We start from the raw sequence: 19,327 nt of genomic DNA, 5'->3' as shown, positions 1-19,327 counted from the left end.
CGGACCCCCTCCACCTCCAAATCGATCCCGCTTCAGTACAGGCCTCGGTGTAACGCTCATTCCTTCGACGATAAACGCGAATCCGACATCACCCCTGGTGAGACAAAGCCGCGTCTCGGCCAGTGAAGACCACTTTGTCTCTGTCTGGTCCAGCAACGGTGGGTTTGCTGCCCATAGGCGACGTTGCTCCAGTGATGTCTAGTGAGGACCTGCCTTACAACAGGCCTACAAGCCCTCAGTCCAGCCTCTCTCAGCCTATTGCGGACAGTCTGAGTACTGATGGAGGGATTGGCGCCTTCTGGTGTAACTCAGGCAGTTGTTGTTGCCATCCTGTACCTGTCCCACAGGTGTGATGTTCAGATGTACCGATCCTGTGCAGGTGTTGTTACACGTGGTCTGCCACTGTGAGGACGATCAGCTGTCCCTCCCGTCTCCCTGTAGCGCTGTCTTAGGCGTCTCCAGACAGGACATTGCAATTCTTGCCCTGACCACATCTGCAGTCCTCATGTCTCCTTGCAGCATGGCTAAGGCATCGCTCACAGATGAGCAGGGACCCTGGGCATCTTTTCTTTTGGTGTTTTTCAGAGTCAGTAGAAAGGACTCTTTAGTGTCCTAAGTTTTCATAACTGCTGACCTTAATTGCCTACCGTCTGTACGCTTGTTATTGTCTTAACGACTGTTCCACAGGTGCATGTTCATTAATAGTTCATGGGAAACGGTGTTTGAACCCTTTACAATGAAGATCTGTGAAGTTATTTGGATTTGTTATGAATTATCTTTGAAAGACAGGGTCCTGAAAAGGGACGTTTATATATGAATATATATATACACACATTTTTTCCTTAAAAGTATAATTCTTGGTTATTTTGGTTATCCTTAAATACATGTCATTTTGTCCTTGAAACATTTTATTGAAAGACTATAGAATTCCATTCATTCCTATGGAGGACTGGGAGGGCCAATATGGCCGACCGTGGCTTCAAAGCTCTCCCATGGTTAATACATAGCCTCAGTAATCCAGGGTTTATATACATCTTTGGATAAAAACGGATAACTCCTCACCAGTAGAGATGAGGCAGGCCCTGGGGACGGTCCTGAAGTGGTTTCTGCCCAGACGGAGGTAAGAGAGCTGAGAGAGGGACTGAAAGCTTGATGATCCACGGTCCCTTCGTTCAGGACATTTCTCCAACTCCAAGATCAACAGGCTACTCAGACCTTTCAGAAACCACACAGCAGTGAAAACATTTTCCTATAAAAGTCTCTCTGTGCTGGTTATGGCTTCAGCCACTTCCACTAACAAATATTTACGCATGTCAGCTGAAACATATATATTTTTTGATTGAAGCATTGCAGTTTTACCAACTATTTTTTCCTGAAATGGCCCCCAAAAAAGTACTTTGAAAATGTTTGTCCAGTAACTCGTAACATGTAGATTTGTTGTTTACTTTGGTTACCTTGGAAGCTGTTCTCCTCGATGCCTTGAGGTGGTCTCTGCTGATCTTGAGTTCCTGTAGTGTTGATGGGAGATCTCGCTGGAACCGTCTTCTAGGAGGTTGTTGTCCAGGAATAGACGGCTCAGGAACTTCAGGCCCTGACCAACGATCATTAACAACATTAAACCACGTCCGTCTCTGGGGAATTTAAACAACTCTAACCAAATTGGAAAATAAAGCACTTTATATATCTAGATAGATGTTCTATCGTTGCCATGGTTATAGTGATGGAAAATAATCTGTCATTCTGTGAAAGGGAAACCGACAAAGAAATGTCAATATTGTACATTGGAAGGTAACAGTCACAGTATCACACCTGGTTTGAAATACGTATTGGGACTATTCTATTGGTTCCATTAAAGAAGGCAAGCTAAATCAAGCGCACCTAAAGTATTGGAAAAGAAAAACGATCGATGTTGTCACAATATTATTTGTTAATCGAAATCAAGGGTTCTTGCCTGTAGAAATGTCCTGATTGTCTGACCTACCTCTTTCTGGAGATATAGTGCCTCGGTGGATCTAGCTGGCTGGAAATAGGTTTCTCTCCCTGTCCCCCTGAGGTTTCTCTCTCCTGTCCCCCTGAGGTTTCTCTCTCCCTGTCCCCTGAGGTTTCTCTCTCCCTGTCCCCCTGAGGTTTCTCTCTCCCTGTCCCCTGAGGTTTCTCTCTCCTGTTCCCTGAGGTTTCTCTCTCCTGTTCCCCTGAGGTTTCTCTCTCCTGTCCCCCTGAGGTTTCTCTCTCCCTGTCCCCCCTGAGGTTTCTCTCCCTGTCCCCTGAGGTTTCTCTCTCCTGTTCCCCTGAGGTTTCTCTCTCCTGTCCCCCTGAGGTTTCTCTCTCCTGTCCCCCTGAGGTTTCTCTCTCCTGTCCCCCTGAGGTTTCTCTCTCCTGTCCCCCTGAGGTTTCTCTCTCCCTGTCCCCCTGAGGCTTTCTCTCTGTCCCCTGAGGTTTTCTCTCCTGTTCAAATGAGGTTTCTCTCCCTGTTCCCCTGAGGTTTCTCTCCCTGTTCAAATGAGGTTTCTCTCTCCTGTCCCCCTGAGGTTTCTCTCCCTGTTCAAATGAGGTTTCTCTCTCCCTGTCCCCTGAGGTTTCTCCTCCCTGTTCAAATGAGGTTTCTCTCTCCCTGTCCTCCTGAGGTTTCTCTCTCCCTGTCCCCCTGAGGTTTCTCTCTCCTGTCCCCCTGAGGTTTCTCTCCCTGTCCCCCTGAGGTTTCTCTCCCTGTCCCCCTGAGGTTCTCTCCCTGTTCAAATGAGGTTTCTCTCCTGTCCCCCTGAGGTTTCTCTCTCCTGTCCCCCTGAGGTTTCTCTCTCCCTGTCCCCTGAGGTTTCTCTCTCCTGTCCCCCTGAGGTTTCTCTCTCCTGTTCAAATGAGGTTTTCCTCCCTGTCCCCCTGAGGTTTCTCTCTCCCTGTTCAAATGAGGTTTCTCTCTCCCTGTCCCCCTGAGGTTTCTCTCTCCCTGTTCCCCTGAGGTTTCTCTCTCCCTGTTCAAATGAGGTTTCTCTCTCCCTGTCCCCCTGAGGTTCTCTCTCCCTGTCCCCTGGGGTTTCTCTCTCCCAGTCCCCTGAGGTTTCTCTCCCTGTTCAAATGAGGTTTCTCTCTCCTGTCCCCCTGAGGTTTCTCTCTCCCTGTCCCCCTGAGGTTTCTCTCTCTCCCTGTCCCCTGAGGTTTCTCTCTCCTGTTCAAATGAGGTTTCTCTCTCCCTGTCCCCTGAGGTTTCTTCTCCCTGTCCCCTGTTTCTTCTCCTGTTCAAATGAGGTTTCTCCCTGTCCCCCTGAGGTTTCTTCTCCTGTTCAAATGTTTCTCCCTCTGAGGTTTCTCTCTCCCTGTCCCCCTGAGGTTTCTCCCTGTCCCCAGGCTTTCTCTCCTGTCCCTGGGGTTTCTCTCCTGTCCCCTGAGGTTTCTCTCTCCTCCCTGTCCCCCTGAGGGCTTTCCTCCAAATGAGGTTTCTCTGTCCCCCCCTCTCCCCCCCCCCCCTGAGGTTTCTCCCTGTCCCAGATGAGGTTTCTTCTCCTGTCCCCCTGAGGTTTTCTCTCCTCCTCCTGGAGGCTTCTCCTGTCCTCTGAGGTTCTCTCTCCTGTTCAAATGAGGTTTTCCTCCCTTGTCCCCCTGAGGCTTTCTCTCCCTGTCCCCTGAGGTTTCTCTCTCCTGTCCCCCTGAGGTTTCTCTCCCTGTTCAAATGAGGTTTCTCTCTCCCTGTCCCCCTGAGGTTTCTCTCTCCTGTTCAAATGAGGTTTCTCTCTCCCTGTCCCCCTGAGGTTTCTCTCTCCTGTTCCCCTGAGGTTTCTCTCTCCTGTTCAAATGAGGTTTCTCTCTCCTGTCCCCTGAGGTTTCTCTCTCCCTGTTCAAATGAGGTTTCTCTCTCCCTGTCCCCCTGAGGTTTCTTCTCCCTGTCCCCTGAGGTTTCTCTCCTGTCCCCCTGAGGTTTCTCTCTCCTGTCCCCCTGAGGTTTCTCTCCCTGTCCCCCTGAGGTTTCTCTCCCTGTCCCCTGAGGTTTCTCTCTCCCTGTTCCCCTGAGGTTTCTCTCTCCCTGTCCCCCTGAGGTTTCTCTCTCCTGTTCCCCTGAGGTTTCTCTCCCTGTCCCCCTGAGGTTTCTCTCCCTGTCCCCCTGAGGTTTCTCTCTCCCTGTCCCCCTGAGGTTTCTCTCTCCCTGTCCCCCTGAGGTTTCTCTCCCTGTTCCCCTGAGGTTTCTCTCTCCTGTCCCCCTGAGGTTTCTCTCCCTGTCCCCTGAGGTTTCTCTCTCCCTGTCCCCTGAGGTTTCTCTCCCTGTCCCCCTGAGGTTTCTCTCTCTCCTGTTCCCCTGAGGTTTCTCTCTCCCTGTCCCCCTGAGGTTTCTCTCTCCTGTTCAAATGAGGTTTCTCTCTCCTTGTCCCCCTGAGGTTTCTCTCCCTGTCCCCCTGAGGTTTCTCTCTCCCTGTCCCCCTGAGGTTTCTCTCTCCTGTCCCCTGAGGTTTCTCTCTCCCTGTTCAAATGAGGTTTCTCTCTCCTGTCCCCCTGAGGTTTCTCTCTCCCTGTCCCCCTGAGGTTTCTCTCTCCCTGTCCCCCTGAGGTTTCTCTCCTGTTCAAATGAGGTTTCTCTCTCCTGTCCCCTGAGGTTTCTCTCCTGTTCATGAGGTTTCCCTGTTCCCCTGAGGTTTCTCCTCCTGTTCAAATGAGGTTTCTCTCTCCCTGTCCCCCTGAGGTTTCTCTCTCCTGTTCAAATGAGGTTTCTCTCTCCCTGTTCCCCTGAGGTCTCTCTCTCCCTGTTCCCCTGAGGTTTCTCTCTCCCTGTTCCTCTGAGGTTTCTCTCCCTGTCCCCTGAGGTTTCTCTCTCCCTTCCCCTGAGGTTTCTCTCCTGTCCCCCTGAGGTTTCTCTCCTCCCTGTCCCCTGAGGTTTCTCTCTCCCTGTTCCCCTGAGGTCTCTCTCCTGTCCCCCTGAGGTTTCTCCCTGTCCCCCTGAGGTTTCTCTCTCCTGTCCCCTGAGGTTTCTCTCTCCCTGTCCCCCTGAGGTTTCTCTCTCCTGTCCCCTGAGGTTTCTCTCTCCCTGTCCAAATGAGGTTTCTCTCTCCTGTCCCCTGAGGTTTCTCTCTCTCTCTGTCCCCCTGAGGCTTTCTCTCCTGTTCCCCTGAGGCTTTCTCCCTGTCCCCCTGAGGTCTTCTCCCTGTCCCTCCTGAGGTTTCTCTCCCTGTCCCCTGAGGTTTCTCTCTCCCTGTCCCCCTGAGGTTTCTCTCCCTGTCCCCCTGAGGTTTCTCTCCCTGTCCCCCTGAGGTTTCTCTCTCCCTGTCCCCTGAGGTTTCTCTCTGTCCCTGAGGCTTTCCTGTCCCCCTGAGGCTTCTCCTGTTCCTGAGGCTTCTCCTGTCCCCTGAGGTTTTCTCCCCTGTCCCCCTGAGGTTTCTCTCTCCCTGTCCCCTGAGGTTTTCCTCCCTGTCCCCCTGAGGTTTCTTCTCCTGTTCCCATGAGGTTTTCTCCTGTTCCCTGAGGTTTTCTCCTGTCCCCCCTGAGGTTTCTCCTCTCCCTGTCTCCCCTGAGGTTTTCTCCTGTCCCCTCTGAGGTTTCTCTCTCCTGTCCCTCTGAGGTTTCTCTCCCTGTCCCCCTGAGGTTCTCTCTCTCCCTGTCCTCCTGAGGTCTCTCTCTCCTGTCCCCCTGAGGTTTCTCTCTCCCTGTTCCCCCTGAGGTTTCCTCCTCCCTGTCCCCATGAGGTTTCTCTCTCCTGTCCCCCTGAGGTTTCTCTCTCCCTGTTCAAATGAGGTTTCTCTCTCCTGTCCCCTGAGGTTTCTCTCTCCTGTCCCCCTGAGGTTTCTCTCTCCCTGTCCCCCTGAGGTTTCTCTCTCCCTGTCCCCCCTGAGGTTTCTCTCTCCCTGTCCCCCTGAGGTTTCTCTCTCCTGTCCCCCTGAGGTTTCCTCTCTCCTGTCCCCTGAGGTTTCTTCTCCCTGTTCACTGAGGTTTCTCTCCTGTCCCCTCATGAGGTTTCTCTCTCCCTGTCCCCCTGAGGTTTCTCTCTCCCTGTTCAAATGAGGTTTCTCCTGTCCCCCTGAGGTTTCTCTCTCCCTGTTCAAATGAGGTTTCTCTCTCCCTGTCCCCCTGAGGTTTCTTCTCCTGTCCCCTGAGGTTTCTCTCTCCTGTTCAAATGAGGTTTCTCTCTCCCGTCTCTGAGGTTTCTCTCTCTCTCTGTTCAAATGAGGTTTCTCTTCCCTGTTCCCCTGAGGCTTCTCCCGTTCCCCTGGAGTGCCTTCTCTCTCCTGTTCCCCTGAGGTTTCTCTCTCCCTGTCCCCCTGAGGTTTCTCTCCCTGTCCCCCTGAGGTTTCTCTCTCCCTGTCCCCCTGAGGTTTCTCTCTCCCTGTCCCCCCCCTGAGGTTTCCTCCTCTGTCCCTGTTCCCGGGTTTCTCTCTCCCTGTTCCCCGAGTTTCTCTTCCTCCCTGTCCCCCTGAGGTTTCTCTCTCCCTGTCCCCTGAGGTTTCTCTCCCTGTCCCCTGAGGTTTCTCTCTCCCTGTCCCCCTGAGGTTTCTCCCTTGTCCCTGAGGCCACCTGTCTCTGAGGTTTCTCTCTCCTGTCCCCCTGAGGGCTCTCTCTCCCTGTCCCCCTGAGGTTTCCTCTCTCCCTGTCCCCCTGAGGTTTCTCTCTCCCTGTCCCCCTGAAATGGGTTTCTCTCTCCCTGTCCCCCTGAGGTTTCTCTCTCCCTGTTCCGTTCCCTGAGGTTTCTCTCCCTGTTCCCCTGAGTTTCTCTCTCCCTGTTCAAATGAGGTTTCTCTCTCCCTGTCCCCCTGAGGTTTCTCTCCCTGTTCAAATGAGGTTTCTCTCTCCCTGTCCCTGAGGTTTCTTCTCCTGGTTTCTCTCCCTGTTCAAATGGAGGGTTTCTCTTCTCCGTCCTCCTCTGAGGTTTCTCTCTCCCTGTCTCCTGAGGTTCTCTCTCCCTGTCCCCCTGAGTTTCTCTCTCCCTGTCCCCCTGAGTTTCTCTCTCCCTGTCCCCCTGAGGTTTCTCTCCCTGTCCCTGAGGTTTCTCTCCTCCCTGATTTCAAATAAGTTTCTCTCTCCCTGTCCCCCTGAGGTTTCTCTCCCTGTCCCCCTGAGGTTTCTCTCTCCCTGTCCCCTGAGGTTTCTCTCTCCCTGTCCCCCTGAGGTTTCTCTCTCCTGTTCAAATGAGGTTTTCTCCCTGTCCCTTGAGGTTTTCTCTCCCTGTCCCCCTGAGGTTCTCTCTCCCTGTTCAAATGAGGTTTCTCTCCCTGTCCCCTCTGAGGTTTCTCTCTCCCTGTTCCCCTGAGGTTTCTCTCTCCTGTTCAAATGAGGTTTCTCTCCCCTGTCCCCCTGAGGTTTCTCTCCCTGTCCCTGAGGTTTCTCCTCCCTCCCAGTCCCCTGAGGTTTCTCTCCCTGTTCAAATGAGGTTTCTCCTCCCTGTCCCCCCTGAGGTTTCTCTCTCCCTGTCCCCCTGAGGTTTTCTCTCTCCCTGTCCCCCTGAGGTTTCTCTCTCCCTGTTCAAATGAGGTTTCTCTCTCCCTGTCCCCCTGTCCTCCTGAGGTTTCTCTCTCCCTGTCCCCCTGAGGTTTCTCTTCTGTCCAAATGAGGTTTCTCTCTCCCAGTCCCCCTGAGGTTTCTCTCTCCCTGTTCAAATGAGGCTTTCCTCCTGTTCCCTGGAGGTTTCTCTTCCCTGCTCCCTCTGAGGTTTCTCTTCTCCCTCCCCCTGAGGTTTCTCTGTTCCTGTCCCCCTGAGGTTTCTCTCTCCCTGTCCCCTGAGGTTCTCTCTCCCTGTTCAAATGAGGTTTCTCTCTCCCTGTCCCCCTGAGGTTTCTCTCTCCCTGTCCCCCTGAGGTTTCTCTCTCCTGTCCAAATGAGGTTTCTCTCTCCCCTGTCCCCTGAGGTTTCTCTCTCCCTGTTCAAATGAGGTTTCTCTCTCCCCTGTCCCCCTGAGGTTTCTCTCTCCCTGTCCCCCTGAGGTTCTCCAAATGAGGTTTCTCTCCCCCTGTCCCTCGAGGAGGCTTTCTCTCTCTGTCCCCCTGAGGTTTCTCTCTCCCTGTCCCCCCTGAAGGTTTCTCTCTCCCTGTCCCCCTGAGGTTCTCTCTCCTGTTCAAATGAGGTTTCTCTCTCCCTGTCCCCCTGGAGGTTTCTCTCTCCCTGTCCCCCTGAGGTTTCTCTCCCTGTCCCCCTGGGAGGTTTCTCTCCCTGTTCAAATGAGGTTTCTCCCCCTCTCCCTCTCCCCTGAGGTTTCTCTCTCCTGTTCAAATGAGGTTTCTCTCTCCCTGCTCCTGAGGTTTCTCTCTCCCTGTTCCCCTGAGGTTTCTCTCCTGTTCCCTGTTCAAATGAGGTTTCTCCTCCCTGTCCCCTGAGGTTTTCTCTCTCCCTGTTCAAATCCCCCCTGAGGTTTCTCTCTCCCTGTCCCTCCTGCCCCCTGAGGCCTTCTCTGTTCCCCTGAGGCTTTCCTCCCTGTCCCCTGAGGTTTCTCTCCCTGTCCCCCTGAGGTTTCTCTCTCCCTGTCCCCCTGGAGGTTTCTCTCTCCTGTCCCCCTGAGGTTCTCTCTCCCTGTCCCCCTGAGGTTTCTCTCTCCCTGTTCAAATGAGGTTTCTCCCTCCCTGTCCCCCTGAGGTTTCTCCTCCCTGTTCCCCTGAGTTTCTCTCTCCCTGTCCCCCTGAGGTTTCTCTCCCTGTCCCCCTGAGGTTTCTCTCCCTGTCCCCCTGAGGTTTCTCTCTCCCTGTCCCCCTGAGGTTCTCTCTCCCTGTTCCCCTCTGAGGTTTCTCTCTCCCTGTCCCCCTGAGGTTCTCTCTCCCTGTCCCCTGAGGTTTCTCCTGTCCCCTGAGGTTTTTCTCTCAAATGAGGTTTTCCCTGTCCCCCTGAGGTTTCTCTCTCCCTGTTCCCCTGAGGTTTCTCTCTCCCTGTCCCCCTGAGGTTTTCTCTCTCCTGAGGTTTCAAATGAGGTTTCTCTCTCTTGTCCCTGAGGCTTTCCTCTCCTTGTCTCCTCCTGTCCCCTGAGGGTTTCTCTGTCCCTGAGGTTTCCCTGTCCCCCTGAGGTTTCTCTCCCTGTCCCCTGAGGTTTCTCTCTCCCTGTTCAAATGAGGTTTCTCTCTCCCTGTCCCCTGAGGTTTCTCTCTCCCTGTCCCCTGAGGTTTCTCTCTCCCTGTCCCCCTGAGGTTTCTCTCTCCCTGTTCAAATGAGGTTTCTCTCTCCCTGTCCCCTGGAGGTTTCTCTCTCCTGTTCAAATGAGGTTTCTCTCTCCCTGTTCCCCTGAGGTTTCTCTCTCCCTGTTTCAAATGAGGTTTCTCTCTCCCTGTCCCCCTGGAGGTTTCTCTCTCCTGTTCCCCTGAGGTTTCTCTCCTGTTCCCCTGAGGTTCTCTCTCCCTGTTCCCCTGAGGTTTCTCTCTCCCTGTTCCCCTGAGGTTTCTCTCCCTGTTCCCCTGAGGTTTCTCTCTCCCTGTTCCCCTGAGGTTTCTCTCTCCCTGTCCCCCTGAGGTTTCTCTCTCCTGTCCCCCTGAGGTTTCTCTCTCCCTGTCCCCTGGAGGTTTCTCTCTCCCCCTGAGGTTTCTCCCCCTGTTTCCTCCTGTCCCCCTTGAGGGTTCTCCTCTTTCTCTCTCCCTGTTCCCCTGAGGTTTCTCTCTCCCTGTTCCCCTGAGGTTTCTCTCTCCCTGTCCCCCTGGGGTTCCTCTCTCCCTGTCCCCCTGAGTTTCTCTCTCCCTGTCCAAATGAGGTTTCTCTCTCCCTGTCCCCCTGAGGTTTCTCTCTCCTGTTCCCCTGAGGTTTCTCTCTCCCTGTCCCCTGAGGTTTCTCTCTCCCTGTCCCCCTGAGGCTTTTCTCTCTCCCTTTCCCCTGAGGTTTCTCTCTCCCTGTCCCCCTGAGGTTTTCTCCTCCCTGTCCCCTGAGGTTTCTCTCTCCTGTCCCCCTGAGGTTTCTCTCTCCCTGTCCCCCTGAGGTTTCTCTCCCTGTCCCTGAGGTTTCTCTCCTCCCTGTCCCCCTGGTTTCTCCCTCTCTGAGGTTCTCTCTTCTCCCCCTGAGGTTTCTTTCTCCCTGTCCCACCTGAGTTTCTCTCTCCCTGTTCAAATGAGGTTTCCTCTCTCCTGTTCCCCTGAGGTTTCTCTCTCCCTGTCCCCCTGGAGTTTCTCTCTCCCTGTCCCCCTGAGGTTTCTCTCTCCTGTTCCCTGAGGTTTCTCTCTCCCTGTTCCCCTGAGGTTTCTCTCTCCCTGTTCCCTGAGGTTTCCCTGTCCCCCTGAGGTTTCTCTCTCCCTGTCCCCTGAGGTTTCTCTCTCACTGTCCCCTGAGGTTTCTCCTCCCTGTCCCCTGAGGTTTCTCCTCTCCCTGTCCCCTGAGGTTTCTCTCTCTCCCTGTTCCCTGAGGTTTCTCTCTCCCTGTTCCCCTGAGGTTTCCCTGTCCCCCTGAGGTTTCTCTCTCCCCTTTCCCCCTGAGGTTTCTCTCTCCTGTCCCCCTGAGGTTTCTCTCTCCCTGTCCCCCTGAGGTTTCTCTCTCCCTGTTCAAATGAGTTCTCCCTCCCTGGCCCTGAGGTTTCTCTCTCCCTGTCCCCCTGAGGTTTCTCTCTCCCTGCCTCCCCTGAGGTTTCTCTCTCCCTGTCCCCCTGGAGTTTCTCTCTCCCTGTCCCCCTGAGTTTCTCTGTCCCTGTCCCCCTGAGGTTTCTCTCCTGTCCCCTGAGGTTTCTCTCTCCCTGTTCAAATGAGGCTTTCTCCTGTCCCCTGAGGTTCTCTCTCCTCCTGTCCCCCTGAGGTTTCTCTCCCTGTCCCCCTGAGGTTTCTTCTCCCGTTCTGAGGCTTTCTCCCTGTTCAAATGAGGTTTCTCTCTCCCTGTCCCCCTGAGGTTTCTCTCTCCCTGTTCAAATGAGGTTTCTCTCTCCCTGTCCCCCTGAGGTTCTCTTCCCTGTTCCCCTGAGGGTTTCTCTCTCCCTGTTCAAATGAGGTTTCTCTCTCCTGTCCCCCTGAGGTTTCTCTCCCCTGTTCAAATGAGGGTTTCTCTCTCCCTGTTCCCCTGAGGGTTTCTCTCTCCCTGTTCCCCTGAGGTTTCTCTCTCCCTGTTCCCCTGAGGTTTCTCTCTCCTGTCCCCTGAGTTTCTCTCTCCCTGTCCCCCTGAGGTTTCTCTCTCCCTGTCCCCCTGAAGCTTCTCTCTCCCTGTCCCCCTGAGGTTTCTCTCTCCTGTCCCCCTGAGGTTTCTCTCTCCCTGTCCCCTGAGTTTCTCTCTCCCTGTCCCCCTGAGGTTTCTCTCTCCCTGTTCAAATGAGGTTTCTCTCTCCCTGTCCCCCTGAGTTTCTCTCTCCTGTTCAAATGAGGTTTCTTTCTCCCTGTCCCCTGAGGTTTCTCTCTCCCTGTTCCCCTGAGGTTTTCTCTCTCTGTTCAAATGAGGTTTCTCTCCCTGTCCCCCTGAGGTTTCTCTCTCCCTGTTCCCTGAGGTTTCTCTCCCTGTCCCCTATAGTTTCTCCCCTGTCCCCTGAGGTTTCTCTCTCCCTGTCCCCCTGAGGTTTCTCTCTCCCTGTCCCCCTGAGGTTTCTCTCTCCCTGTCCCCCTGAGGTTTCTCTCTCCCTGTTCAAATGAGTTTCTCTCTCCTGTCCAAATGAGGTTTCCTCTCCCTGTCCCTCTGAGGTTTCTCTCTCCCTGTCCCCCTGAGGTTTCTCTCTCCTGTCCCCCTGAGGTTTCTCTCTCCCTGTCCCCCTGAGGTTTTCTCTCTCCCTGTTCAAGTGAGGGTTTCTCTCTCCCTGTCCCCCTGAGGTTTCTCTCTCCCCCTCCCCTGAGTTTCTCTCTCCCTGTTCAAATGAGGTTTCTCTCTCCCTGTCCCCCTGAGGTTTCTCTCTCCCTGTCCCCCTGAGGTTTCTCTCTCCCTGTCCCCCTGGGGTTTCTCTCTCCCTGTCCTCCTGAGTTTCTCTCCCTGTCCCCCCTCTGAGGTTTCTCTCTCCCTGTTCAAATGAGGTTTCTCTCTCCTTGTCCCTGAGGTTTCTCTCCTTGTCCCCTGAGGTTTCTCTCTCCTGTTCAAATGAGTTTCTCTCTCCTTGTCCCCCTGAGTTTCTTCTCCTGTCCCCCTGAGAAGCCTTCCTCTGTCCCCCTGGAGGTTTTCTTCTCTTCCTGTCCCCTGAGGCTTCCTCTCCCTGTCCTCTGAGGTTTCTCTTCTCCTGTCCCCTGAGGTTTCTCTTCTCCTGTCCCTGAGGTTCTCTCCTGTCCCCTGAGGTTTCTCCCTCTGCTGTCCCCCTGAGGTTTCTCCTCTGTCCCCCTCTGAGGTTTCTCTTCCTGTCCCCCTGAGGTTTCTCTCTCCCTGTTCAAATGAGGTTTCTCTCTCCCTGTTCCCCTGAGGTTTCTCTCTCCCTGTCCCCTGAGGTTTCTCTCTCCCTGTTCCCCTGAGGTTTCTCTCTCCCTGTCCCCTGAGGTTTCTCTCTCCTGTTCCTGAGGTTTCTCTCCTGTTCCCCTGAGGTTTCTCTCCCTGTTCCCCTGAGGTTTCTCTCTCCCTGTTCCCCTCTGAGGTTTTCCTCCTGTCCCCCCTGAGGTTTCTTCTCCTTTCCCCCTGAGGTTTCTCTCTCTCGTCTCTGAGGTTTCTCCTCTGTCCCCTGAGGTTTCTCCTCTCTGTCCCCTGAGGTTTTCTCCTGTCCTCTGAGGTTTCTTCTCCTGTTCAAATAAATGAGGTTTCTCTCTCCTTGTTCCCTGAGGTTTTCTCTCCCTTCTCCTGAGGTTTTCTCCTGTCCTCTGAGGTTTCTCTCTCCCTGTCCCCCCTGAGGTTTCTCTCTCTCCCTGTTCAATGAGGTTTTCCTCTGTCCCCTGAGGTTTCTTCCTGTCCCCCCAGAGGTTTCTCTCTCCCTGTTCAAATGAGGTGTTTTTTCTCCTCATCCTCTCTGAGGTGCTCTTCTCCTCTCTGTTCAAATGAGGTTTTCTTCTCCCTGTCCTCTCTGAGCCTCTCTCATCCCCTCTGAGGTTTCTCTCCCTGTCCCCCTGAAGTTTCTCTCTCCCTGTCCCCCTGAGGTTTCTCTCCTGTCCTCCTGAGGTTTCTCTCCCCCTGTCCCCTGAGGTTTCTTCTCCCTGTCCCCCTGAGGCCTTTCTCCCTGTTCAAATGAGGTTTCTCTCTCCCTGTCCCCTGAGGTTTCTCTTCTCTCCCTTTCTCCCTGAGGTTTCTCTCCCTGTCCCCCCTGAGGTTTCTTCTCCCTGTCCTCCTGAGGTTTTTCCCTCTCTGTCCCCTCTCTGAGGTTTCTCCTCCTGTCCCCCTGAGGTTTTCCCCTGTCCCCCCTGAGGTTTCTCTCTCCCTGTTCAAATGAGGTTTTCTCTCCTGTCCTCCTGAGGTTTCTCTCTCCTGTCCCCCCTGAGGTTTCCTCTCTCTCCCTGTCCCTCTGAGGTTTTCTCCTGTTCAAATGAGGTTTCTCTCCCTGTCCCCTGAGGTTTCTCTCTCCTGTCCAAATGAGGTTTTCTCCTGTCCTGAGGTTTCTCTCTCTCCTGTCCCCCTGAGGTTTCTCTCTCCCTGTTCCCCTGAGGTTTCTCTCCCTGTTCCCCCGAGGTTTCTCTCTCTCCCTGTTCCCCTGAGGTTTCTCTCCTCCCTGTCCCCCTGGAGGTTTCTCTCTCCCTTTCCCCTGGGAGGTTTCTCTCTCCCTGTCCCCTGAGGTTTCTCTCTCCCTGTCCCCCCTGAGGTTTCTCTCCCTGTTCAAATGAGGTTTCTCCTCTGTCCCCCTGAGGTTTCTTCTCCTGTCCCCTGAGGTTTTCTCCCTGTCCCCTGAGGTTTCTCCCCTGTCCCCCTGAGGTTTCTCCCCCTTTCCCCCTGAGGTTTCTCTCTCCTGTCCCCCCTGGAGGTTTTCTCTCCCTGTCCCCCTGAGGTTTCTCTCTCCTTGTCCCCTGAGGTTTCTCTCTCCCCTGTCCCCTGGAGGTTTCTCTCTCCCTGTCCCCCTGAGGTTTCTCTCTCCCTGTCCCCTGAGGTTTCTCTCCCCTGTCCCCTGAGGTTTCTCCTCCCTGTCCCCTGAGGTTTTCTCTCCCTGTCCCCCTCTGAGGTTTCTCTCTCCCTGTCCTCCCTGAGGTTTCTCCTTTCTCTGTCCCCCCTTGAGGTTTCTCCTCTCTGTCCCCTGAGGTTTCTCTCCCCTGTCCCCTGAGGTTTCTCTCCCCTGTTCCCCTGAGGTTTCTCTGACTAAGGGCCATGGAATGTTGTTTTTCTTGTTAAAAGGCCTGTGCAGGTTTGTGGCAGAGCAGGGAGAATGGGGGTGATGCTAGCTCAACAGGCATACTTTCTTTAAATCCTCCATGGTTTAAAGAGTTTAGACTGTGTTTCATTGTGCAAAACTAAATGGCAGACTGGCTCCAAGAGTCATGCTACAGTTTAAATTAGCTCATGTTGGTTTAAAAACGGGTGAGATTTGGCGTCTGTTGTGCCACGCAGTTAAATCGATATCTATACTGCTGATGTCCATCAAGTGTTTTGAGATTCAAGAGTGAATGGAATGTAATTGTGATTTTCTCCCATATTCTCCAAAGTGTAATTGCAGCCAACGGGGATGGTTGAAGTGGCCACTAGATCCAACAGACTAAAGAGAGAGTTTCTATGGACAAATGTGTCATGGACACCAGATCCAACTAACCCGGCTTCTAATTTTCACTTATCAAACAAATAGCTGCTTAGCTAACCTGTGTTCTCTCCTCTCTCATCAGTGCAGTGTTGTGTTCGGGCCTAGCCAGAACTCTAACATGATAGGCCGCTGTGTGTTCTGGGAAATGTTCCAGATGGATTTAAATATTGACTGTTTAAAATGCAGACCTTTATTTTGACCAGAGAGAGTGAGTCAAATGTCCCCCCCCCATGTTGACATGGTTCTGTTTGTTCACATATTCATCTGCTTAGACTGTTCCCACACTGTTCATATTTCATTGGTTGGACAGGCTCATTGGAAACAGACTCCTTATTTTTGGAAAAGCGGAGGCAATGGCCGCAGAGAAACAGGCTCTACTTTGAAGGAGTGTGATGGGGCTGTAGAAGAAGACATTTTTTTTAAACGACTTACTTTGAAGGAGTATAGGCCAATGCCAGCAGAGAGACAGGCTCTTATTTCAAAGGAGAGACTTTACTTTGAAGGAGGATAGGCCAATGCCAGCAGAGAGATTTGGCTCTTATTTCAAAGGAGAGACTCTTACTTTGAAGGAGAAGCAATGCCAGCAGAGAGACGGGCTCTTATTTCAAAGGAGAGACTCTTACTTTGAAGGAGTATAGGCCAATGCCAGCAGAGAGACAGGGGCTCTTATTTCAAAGGAGAGACTCTTACTTTGAAGGAGTATAGGCCAATGCCAGCAGAGAGACAGGCTCTTATTTCAGCGAGGAGACTTTTTACTTTGAAGGAGTATAGGGCAATGCCACAGAGAGACAGGCTCTTATTTCAAAGGAGAGACTCTTACTTTGAAGGAGTATAGGCCAATGCCAGCAGAGAGACGGGCTCTTATTTCAAAGGAGAGACTCTTACTTTGAAGGAGTATAGGCCAATGCCAGCAGAGAGACGGGCTCTTATTTCAAAGGAGAGACTCTTACTTTGAAGGCACGTGGGGCAATGCCAGAAGTCGCCAACTTGTTCTTGCTCAGGTTAATCCACTCCAGGTTGGGGATACCATTGAATGCCCCCACTGGGATGGTTGTGATGGCGTTACCTGGCGGTAAATTAAGAGACTTATTAATCTGAGGAATAACATGAATATGGTCCATGCTGGGGATAAGCCTGGACTCCATAGCCTGGTGTTATAGTGTTGTTAAATACTAGTGTTCAGAATGACTGGACTCCATAGCCTGGTGTTATAGTGTTGTTAAATACTAGTGTCTGAATGACTGACTCCCATAGCCTGCGTTATAGAAAAGTTGTTAAATACTAGTGTTCAGAATGACTGACCTATAGCCTGGTGTTATAGTGTTGTTAAATACTAGTGTTCAGAATGACTCTGTTGTACTTTCCATGACTACGTGTCCTGCAAGTCAAGACATGGTCCAGAAGCTCCTTCTTCTAGTACACCATAATTATGCCAAAAGCCTCCATAATTGCATGAAAAACCAACAGGCATGAGAAGCTAATAAATCTATCCTCCAGTATTTATTTTTCTCTTTAGTTTCTACTCCTATTAACTTCTTTATGTGACCACATTAGAATTACCATCACAACGACCAAACAAAACATGACTCACTTCTCAACAGATAGGGCTTTTGTGTTTTGGGTTTGTGATTAAAATTTTGGTTTAGTGTCTAACACATTATATGATGGTGTGTTATCTACCTTTATACAGCACACACACACACACACACATATACATACACGCCACAAGACACACACACACACACACACATACACGCTGCCAAGACACACACACACACACACACACACACAGCTGCCTTAAAGGAAAATAATTCCAACCAACCAAAAATTATTTGGTATTTGTTTAATTATAAATTGCTGATTTTAGTCCCAAGATGTTTTGCATGTCAGCAATCAATGTTTTCAAGATAAACATTTTTCAAAGTGCAGAAATACAGCCGGTAAAACTGTGCATCATATGATACCGCTGTATTTCTGACTTTGAAAGTGACATCTGAAAACATATTGGGACTTAAATCAACAATTTACTATTTAAACAAATACCAAATTATCGTTCTTGGGGGTTGGAGTTTTCTTAAACTTACCCTCCAGGCCCAGAGACTTGAGTTCAGGGATGTTCAGGAGGGAAGTTGGTCAGCTGAGCGTTCACACACGTCACGATGACATCAGAGATATCACCAATCCATCGGGAGGGTGTGTTCCCAGGTATGTGCCACCACTCTCCACTCCTCTCCATCCTCCTTGTTTCAGTGGGCCTGGCTAGGAGGTGTATGGAGGTCCCTTCGGTCGGCTCCTCTGGAAAGATCTGAAAACATCTCTCTCAACAGCCACTCCATGTCTTCCTGCTCCCTCTCCTCTTCTTCTTCCTCCTCTAGCTCCCTGAGGTTCTCCTTCAGGTCCTCCTCGTGTCTCCTCCTCTCCTCCTCCAGCTTCCTTTCCTGCTCCTTCATACGCCTCTGCTTCCTCCTGCCTCTTCTCTGCCTCCTTCTCCATCTGCAGCTCTCTTCCTCGCGCCTCCTCCTCCTCCCAGCCTCCTCCTCCTGCAGACTTTCTCCTCCTTGCAGCCTCCCTCTCCTCCTGCAGACTCCTCTGTCTCCAGCCTCCTCCTTCTTCTGTTTCTTCCTCCCTCTTTTCTCAGCGTCCTTCTGAGAAGACGGCTCCTCCCTCCCTGTGCCCTCCTCTCTCTCTTCAAGAGGAGTTCGACCTCGGCCTGGGAGCCGGGCACGGGGCGGGGTCAAGGTCAGGGTTCACATGGTCGCTGGGGTCGCTGGGAACTGGGGAATTGCCAGAGAAGTCAGGACGTCACCACGGGGCTGCTGGCTCCAGCCAATCAGGAACCGGCAGAGGTTAGGGAAAGAGGATGGGATGGAGGGAGAGACGAGGGATGGAGAGAGAGACGAGGGATGGAGAAAGAGACGAGGGATGGAGAGAGAGACGAGGGATGGAGGGAGAGACGAGGGATGGAGAGAGAGACGAGGGATGGAGAGAGAGACGAGGGATGGAGAGAGAGACGAGGGAGGGAGAGGCAATGAATGAAGGGCGGGAGAGGCGATGTAGGGAGAGCGAGAAGGATAGATCCAGGAGAGAGGGATAGATTGGTGGAGGTATATTCATGCCTCCACCAATGAAAAGTTATCAACTAGTGTTTCAGGTGAGTTCAGTGTTACACTCTATATCTTTGTAGACCTCCACAAGTCTGGTTCATCATTGGGAGCAATTTCCCAAAAACTGAATGTACCACATTCTTCTGTGCAAAGAATAGTACGCAAATATAAACACCATGGGACCACGCAGCCGTCATACTGCTCAGGAAGGAGACGCGTTCTGTATCTTAGAGTTAAGATTAGTACTAGGGTAGTTAAGATTAGTACTACGATAGTTAGTACTACGGTAGTTAAGATTAGTACTACGAGTAGTTAAGATTAGTACTACGATAGTTAACATTAGTACTACGATAGTTAACATTAGTACTACGATAGTTAAGATAGTACTACGATAGTTAAGATTAGTACTACGGTAGTTAAGATTAGTACTACGGTAGTTAACATTAGTACTACGATAGTTAAGATTAGTACTACGATAGTTAAGATTAGTACTACGATAGTTAAGATTAGTACTACGGTAGTTAACATTAGTACTACGATAGTTAAGATTAGTACTACGATAGTTAAGATTAGTACTACGGTAGTTAAGATTAGTACTACGATAGTTAAGATTAGTACTACGATAGTTAAGATTAGTACTACGGTAGTTAACATTAGTACTACGATAGTTAAGATTAGTACTACGATAGTTAAGATTAGTACTGCGGTAGTTAAGATTAGTACTAGGGTAGTTAAGATTAGTACTACGATAGTTAGTACTACGGTAGTTAAGATTAGTACTACGGTAGTTAAGATTAGTACTACGATAGTTAAGATTAGTACTACGGTAGTTAACATTAGTACTACGATAGTTAACATTAGTACTACGGTAGTTAAGATTAGTACTACGGTAGTTAACATTAGTACTACGATAGTTAACATTAGTACTACGGTAGTTAAGATAAGTTCAAATGGCTAGTGAAACACCCCAATAACAATATAAACAACAACACCTACCTAACACCACAATAACAATATAAACAACAACACCTACCTGTATCCATGCAGACAGGACAGCACTCCCCAGTGGGAGTGTAGGGGTAGGGACATCGTAGCTGGGGACAAAGGATCTCGTCACAGACCACTTCCCCTCCACTACACAGACAGGTAACACACTGCTTGGGGGACCAGACAGCTTTCTCAAACATGGTGATGCCCTGGTACACACACTGGCCCCTTTTACCTGGACGGGGGAGACGGGGGGTCAAGGCAGAGGGGTTGATATCATAGGGACAAACGTACATTCTGCGATCAGATATCAAATGATTGTGCCTGGACTGGAGTTTTTCCTCGTTGTAGCCTTACCTGGTCAAGGAGTTAGAGAAATGGAATGGACCTGTACTGTTATACAGTCCAACAGGGTTTCTCAATGGCCTCCAGGTGATTTTTATTATTTCCGAAAATATAAATGCAACATGCAACAATTTCAAAGATTTTACTTAGTTACAGTTCATATAAGGAAATCAGACAATTTAAATACATTCATTAGGCCCTAATCTATGGATTTCACATGACTGGGAATACATTCATTAGGCCCTAATCTATAGATTTCACATGACTGGGGATACAGATGTGCATCTGTTGGTCACAGATCCTTTCAAAATAAAAGGAAGGGGCGTGGATCAGAAACCAGTCAGTATCTGGTGGGATCAGAACACTAGTCAGTATCTGTGTGATCAGAACATCAGTCTGTATCTGGTGATCAGAACCAGTCAGC

The 19,327-nt window shown here is 51.2% G+C and overlaps 1 pseudogene; it reads right to left on the bottom strand.

The window, feature by feature from the left end:
* Positions 1-414: 414 nt before the first annotated feature.
* On the bottom strand, positions 415-18,793 carry LOC115120392 (extracellular matrix protein 2-like; annotated as a pseudogene).
* Positions 18,794-19,327: the final 534 nt, after the last annotated feature.

This window comes from Oncorhynchus nerka, unplaced genomic scaffold (genome assembly GCF_034236695.1).
Source record: "Oncorhynchus nerka isolate Pitt River unplaced genomic scaffold, Oner_Uvic_2.0 unplaced_scaffold_3727, whole genome shotgun sequence".
Lineage (NCBI taxonomy): Eukaryota > Metazoa > Chordata > Actinopteri > Salmoniformes > Salmonidae > Oncorhynchus > Oncorhynchus nerka.
Note: the sequence above shows the minus strand (reverse complement) of the source record. Positions and strands in the feature narration are given on the sequence as shown.